Raw genomic sequence first — 6,925 nt, forward strand, 5'->3', positions numbered from 1 at the left:
GAGGACAGCCTTCTCTGGCTCCTCATTTTAATGGAAAAGCTCCCAATTTTCCTCCATTGTAGCTTATCCACCTCCCAGTTCACAAGCTGGGAAAAAAGTGCTCATTCGCATGAACCTGGGGGGATATTGCACATTCAACCCATAAAACATAGGGCATTTTATACAAGCCCTGATAATTCATTTAGGATTTTTTTGGTTTGACAGTCGCTAATAAGACACATTCACTTTTATTATTGGTGAAATCATCACCAGCTTTTAGAATCAATTTTATGCTTGGTTCCTAGAATTTAAATTTATCTTTTTTCCCAATTGATAGGGAATAATTGCATTTTCTGTTTCTCTTTGGACATATTTGCATATCTAGCAGCAGTTGTTTCTATGACTGAAATGATGTGTTTATCATAAAAGGCTTTTCCATAAAGATGTGTTTCACGGTGTCAGTCTGGCAGGCCGGTTTCCTCTGGTTCTGTCTGACACTGCAGCGCACATTTCCTATAGTTTCTTTGCCATAGCAGTTGCTGTGTAGATCTAGAAATGCATCTCTTCAGTTCCAACTGGGCTTTCAGGCACATGACAGGGCTCTGGGTACACTCAGCCTCAGGTCTGGCACTAGGCAGGGCCCAGGAGCAGTGAAGACTTGTTCTAGGATTGGCATTCAGGCTGGTAGCAGGGCCAGAGACATGCTTTAGATGTGCTCAGGAACAGTTTAAGAAGTGTTGAGATTACCAGAGTTTATTTTATTTTGAGAGATTTTTTTAACTTTTTAGTTAAAATTATTTCAAACTTTAAAACTGCAAAAAATTAGAACTTACATATTTTTATGAACTTATTTTAGTGTATATTTTAATTAATTTTTTCTGCTTTTTATATAAAACATCTTGATCATCTTTATACCTCTTCCCCCCCTGCCCCCGCTCACCCCTACAGGCCACCCCCACCAGATTTCATGCATTCTATCATATATGTTAGGGCTTATCTAGTTAAGTTTCTGTACCCAGACATCCCTGAGTGCAGGTTCATCCACTGGGATCTAGTCAGCTTACCTAGAGTCTCTTCCTTAAAGAAGATCAGCTCTCCCTCACCCAGCAGTAATCAGCTGCTAATAGTTCTTCAGCTAAGGTCGGGGCTGCTGCCATATCCCCAGTTCTATGCAGGGTTTTTGTCTACTTGAGTTTGCATGTGTCTTGTGTGTACCGACACCATTGCTATAAGTTCATACGAGCAAGGTCCCAGAAGCCTGTGAGTGTCTATTTCCTTACGGGCATGCACCTCCTCCCCTGGCTCTTACAGTCTTTCTGCCCCCTCTTCTGCAATGGTCCCTGAGCCCTGTGTGGGTGAAGTTTAATATCGGAGTCCTGTCCAGGGACCCACACTCTACAGACTCTTGTTCTCTACACTTTGGCCAGTTGTGGCCCTTTATGTTCACAGACCCCTGCTGCTTGAGGAAGCTTTGCTTAGAGATTGTCAGTGTTCTAAAAGTATAACAGGGCTGACGAGATGGCTCAACAGGTAAAGGCTTTTGTTTCTCAAGCCTGACAAGTTGAGTTTAATCCCCGGACACATGTAAAAGTGGAAGGAGAGAATCAGCTCCATAAAGTTATCCTCTTGTTTCCACACAAACACTGTAGGTTGGACCTGTCACTGGAACTTTCCTGATAAATTATACAGACCAGCATTCTTTTGTGAGGAAACTGATTTTTCCATTTCTTCCAAGGTTGTATGTTATCTTTCTGTCTCTATCTGTCTCTAGTGGAATGCTTGAAGACATTAGAATATCAGAAAATATCATGGAGGAAATGGTAAAGGGAAGGATTTGGAATGGATTCCATTTGTCTAACTGCATTTTCCTCCCCTTCCTTTCCTTAAAATCTACATATATCTGAACTTGGGCCTTGCCTGACATAAACATGGCTGGCTGTGAACACCCTGCTCTGAGGATTGTTCTGGTAGGAAAGACAGGAAGTGGAAAGAGTACCACAGGAAATTCCATCCTTGGGGGGATTATTATCCAAAGTTTTCTGCCCAATTTGTTACCAAGACCTGCCAGACAGCACCTTGGAAGTGGAAGAGGGGAGATCTTGCTGCTGTTGCGGTTCCTCGGTTCTGTGATACTACAAAAGGAGACCCCAAAAAACACATGTACAGAAATAAGCAGGTCTTGTCTACACTCCTGCCCCGGGCCTCACGCCATCATCCTGGTTCTGCAGCTGGGCCTCTTCACAGAGGAAGAACAGAGGACTGTTGCTTTGATCAAGGGTCTCTTTGGAGAGGCAGCCATGAAGTACATGACTGTCCTGTTCACCTGCAAAGATGAACTTGGGGACTGGAGCCTTGATGATTTGTTAAATGATGTAGACTCAGAGTTGAACAGCTTCATTGAGGAATGTTCTAGTGGTTTATCGTCTCTTCGCTTATAACAGTATGACTAGAAGAGCACATGTGTCTTGTGGTTCCCCTTCCTGGGGACAAGCACAACAGCGGACAAGTGTTCTCAGTTCATTAAGTAAGCAAAGTAATAAATAACCTCTGTACTTTGTCTCCCTCTGATTCATTCTGACCTGTGAAAATGGCAGTCCTTTTCCGAGACAGTCATCATGTAGTGGTGGAGAAACAGTGGACATGTTTTGAATGCTGTCTTTACCTGCTTTCCGTGAGCATTTAGAGATCTCTGACTAGAGCCGAGTGGGACCTGCCACCACTGCACCAATTTTGTTTTCTGTGCCAGTCATTGTTGAAGGTCTTAAAGCTGGGGCTGGACCCTCAGCAGCTTTCAGTGTCCTCGAGAACTACGAGAGGTATTCTTCATGGAGGAGCCTTCCAGGCCAGCGCCACCTCCTTTTCTCCAAGTCCTGTGTCTGAAGTACGTCCTGTCTTCAGCAGTAGGGAGATAATCAAGTTCTGGGAGACAATCAAGGACTGGGACAACAGCTTGTGTAATCTGGGGAGTCTCTTGGACTACCCTGGCCACCAACTCTAAGAGAGGTCTCTTCTGTCTGGCACTGTTGCAACCAGTACAAAAAGCAGTACGGAGAACTCTTAAAAAACTGAAAATGAGCCTATCATATGATCTAATTAGACCGCTCCTTGGCATACACCCAAAGGAGTCATCCTACTGTATAGTTACTTGTACGTCCATGTTGGTTGCTTCTCTTTCTCACAATACCTAAGTAAGGGAAGCAGCCTCAGTGTCCCTCAACTGATGAGTACAACATGAAAACTGTGGTACATTACACAATGGAGTTCTACTCAGCAGTAAAAAAAAGACAATTGATGAAATCTTGAAATTTGCATGTAAATGGATGGAACTAGAAACTTATACTAAGTGAAGCAACACAGACCCAGAAACACAAACGATTAGTTCCGCCTCATTTGTAGCTCTTACCACAAAATGCTTAGATGTGAATATATATCCTAATGTCACTGTAGGATCCAGGAAGGGAAAAAGAACATGGGAGGTAAAGGGAAAGAAGGGACCTGAGAGAGAGGAAGAATGGGAGGCAGGTGTCACCGAGGGGGAAATGGGTAAAATGGGGGGGTCACGGAACCATGGGTATAACGGCAAAGAAGGGACTCAAGAAAAGGGGGGCAGAGGAGACAGGTATTATCAAGGGAAAAATGAGTTAATGTTGGTATTTTACTGGGGAGGGAGGAAGGGTTAGACAGGCAGATAGAGAGGAGACATAAACAATCCTTAGCTGGTGTGAAAAACCAGAGGAAAATGTGTCAGTTCAAGAGCCTACAGAAAAGTTACATGTACAGTATCTCTACATGAGTCCATGTCTACACACTAGACAGGCGTTGTCAGCCGGCTGCACGGTTCAGTAGTCACACCATCCAACACTCAACCCCACTGCAGCTCATTTTTTCAGAAACTGATGCTCCTTTTCCATTTCCACCTTTGCTTTTTAAATGGACATTTTCCCCTCAATTCACAGACTCCTCACACACCTATCCACATATCTGTGCCATCTTCCCCGAAGTTTAATGGCAAGGAGACCAAAAGATCATTCTTACAGCAGTTCTCCAGAAAAAAAGCTCTACAAATAATGTCAGCCCATTTCCCAGAACTGTCTCGTATTCTAAGAGCAAGGTGGTTTTTGATGTGTCTGTGCCTGTGACACCTCCTCCCCTCAGCAACCGCAGCCATTTCCTACCGCCCTCTTCACAGTTTGTCTTGCTCATCACATGGGTTGTGGTTCCCTCACAGGGTAGAAAGTTGAGGATGCACCCTGCTCTGAACGTGAGGTGATGCCCAGAGTAGGTGGAGGGAGAGGCTGGGAAAAGAGAAAACATCACAAGGACATCTGCAGTGACATCTGTACCCAGGGACCTTCTCAAATATCACTATGGACTGATCTTGGCCCAAGGGACGATTTTCTCTTCCTTCCTCCTGGAGAGGATGAATAGCTGTGGACAGGCTTTAGCCTGAAGCAAAAGGTACTTGAGTGAAGCAAAAGGTGCTCTAAGTGTGTGAACTGTGCTGGCTGCACCTCCACTTTGCAGAATCCTGACAATGGAGTTTAAAGTGCAAAAGAAAACTTAGCAGGTTCAGTGTAAAAATTATGAAGTCAGAGTTCCTAGCTGGGTAAGATCATTGATGCCTTTGTTCCCCTAACGAGCAGATTCTGGGAGAAGGGAGAGGATCCCGTCCTTGTGTTCACCTGGTGATGCCACCAGTCTCCAACCTATAGATCCAAACCCGTGATCACACAGATTGCCCTAGTGAAACTCAGTGGAATATAAAAGACAAAAATCACGAAGATGGAAAGCATAAGACGGGACGAGGGGAGGCTGACATGGTGGGAGGGAAGCAGAGAGGACCGAGGGGGAAACACGCAGAATGTGTTATGTATACAGAGTCATCAAAAACAAATGTACCAGTAAACAGAAAAGCATAACAAAATAAGTTTGGGTCATTAGTTATTTTAACTAATACCAACTTAAAATCTGTAGAAGAATATGTGAATAGCCATGAGTGCTTCTTTGTAAATAGAACTATGTGAAAGTATTTTGCAGAATTTCTCTTGATTTATTTTATTTCCACTTAAGAGATCAGGGATTTCAAGGTCAAGATAATAAGGTTGCCAGCAAAGAGTCAACTCCATGATAACACTGTGGTCTAGCATCTATTATAAGCCACACGTAGCCTTTCCTCTCTTGCACTCAACTAAAGTGGGAGTGTTAAGGTTATAAAGCTACAACATCAGCCAGGCATGGTGGTGCTCGCCTTTAATCCCAGCACTCGGGAGGTAGAGGCAGAAGGATCTTTTAAGTTCGAGGCCAACCTGGTCAACATAGTGAGTTCCAGACCAGCTGGGGCTACAGGGAGATCGTGTCTCAAAAAGACTGATAATAATAATAATAATAATAATAATAATAACACTGCAACATCATTGGGCTGGAGAGATGGCTCAGTGATTACGAGAGTTTGTTGTTCCAGAGAACATGTTTGTTTCCCTGCAACACCTTTGTGGCTCACAACATCCTGTATCTTCAGCTACAGGAAGGTCAGATGCCTCTGCACTCTGTGGGCACCTGCACTCATATAAAGATGCCCACATGCAGGAACACACACACTCTTAATTTTAAAAAGACAAAAACCCCGGTGACATTACAAAGAATTTGGAAGTAAAAACATTAGTGTTAAACTTGTGAGCAATTACCTGGAAGTCAGGGGGACATGAGGGCTTGGGGCAGAGCACAGACATCTTGCACATGCCCAGAGAGCCTGTAGGCAGGTGGTGACACAGAAGCTGAATCACTGATGGTTTTTGTTCAGAAAGGTTATCTCCAGTTGGTTAGGCTAGCAGATGGAAGTAGGCGTTAGCTGGAATTGTAGGCCCCATAGTCCCCACCTCCCACCAGTTCAGAATACTGCATCTCAAGTTCAGAATACTGCATCTCAAGTTCAGAATACCGCATCTCAAGTTCAGAATACCGCATCTCAAGTTCAGAATACCGCATCTCAAGTTCAGAATACCGCATCTCAAGGCATCTTCCCCTCCTTGTCAACTCTGTGAGACATGCTTCTCCAAAGACTAGGATGTCCCACAGAAGGCACTGGGCATCCAGGCACCCAGAATTCACTCCACATAGCTGTCTACACCTGCTCTGTTCCCTCCTGAGCAATCTACAGCCCCATGACAGAGCTTCTAGTCAATTTTCTAATAATTTATTCTCAAATATGAAAAGGCAAACAAATAGAACTGACATTTAAGGAAAGACAGAATGAAGGGGAAAAGGTAAAGGCAAACTGAAAAAATATCCCTGAAGGGACTTCTCATCCCAGCGTACAATCAGGGAAAACTACATATACAAGCAAAATTAACCTTCTTTTTCAGGTACGTGGCTCACTGTCCTCCCACTGAAACCAACCAGAAGGAAGTTATTACACTCGCATTCCTAAAAGCACTGCTGAGGAAAAAAGAAATTAAAAAATACTTCTCAGCCTTGAGGCCAAGGGAGTAGAAACCCATGGACATAAGAGAGACCAAGCAGCAGTCAGTCAGAATGTTGGCGCAGCCTGTGAATCTTGGGCATGAAAGTTAGACCAAGTGGAGAGCTTCTTCAGTGGGGGGCTGTTACCGTAAAATCCGAAGACCGCCCCCTCAGGGAACATTGGTTCATCAGTGCAGGACTTCTGCTTAGTGAATTAAGTGATAGACTTTAAAATATCCAGTGTGTTCATTACTTTTGCACTTTTGTGACCCACTCTTGATAGAACAACTTAAAGTAGGAAAGATTTTTTTAATTTAAAACAATATTTTTGAGACTTTCATACATAAATACTTTATGTCACTTCTGTCCCCACCTCTCCCACTCCAGGTCTCCCCATGTCCCACCCCCACAACATCACAATTTCTTTTTTATTTAAAAACATTTTTAATAACATTGCTTTAAGAAGCAATAGGTTGGAGTATTTGAC

The 6,925-nt window shown here is 43.6% G+C and overlaps 1 pseudogene; it reads left to right on the forward strand.

Moving 5' to 3' along the window:
• Positions 1-1,907: 1,907 nt before the first annotated feature.
• Positions 1,908-2,417, forward strand: LOC103745881 (annotated as a pseudogene).
• Positions 2,418-6,925: the final 4,508 nt, after the last annotated feature.

This window comes from Nannospalax galili, unplaced genomic scaffold, assembly GCF_000622305.1.
Source record: "Nannospalax galili isolate Female #2095 unplaced genomic scaffold, S.galili_v1.0 scaffold1364, whole genome shotgun sequence".
NCBI classification, from domain to species: domain Eukaryota; kingdom Metazoa; phylum Chordata; class Mammalia; order Rodentia; family Spalacidae; genus Nannospalax; species Nannospalax galili.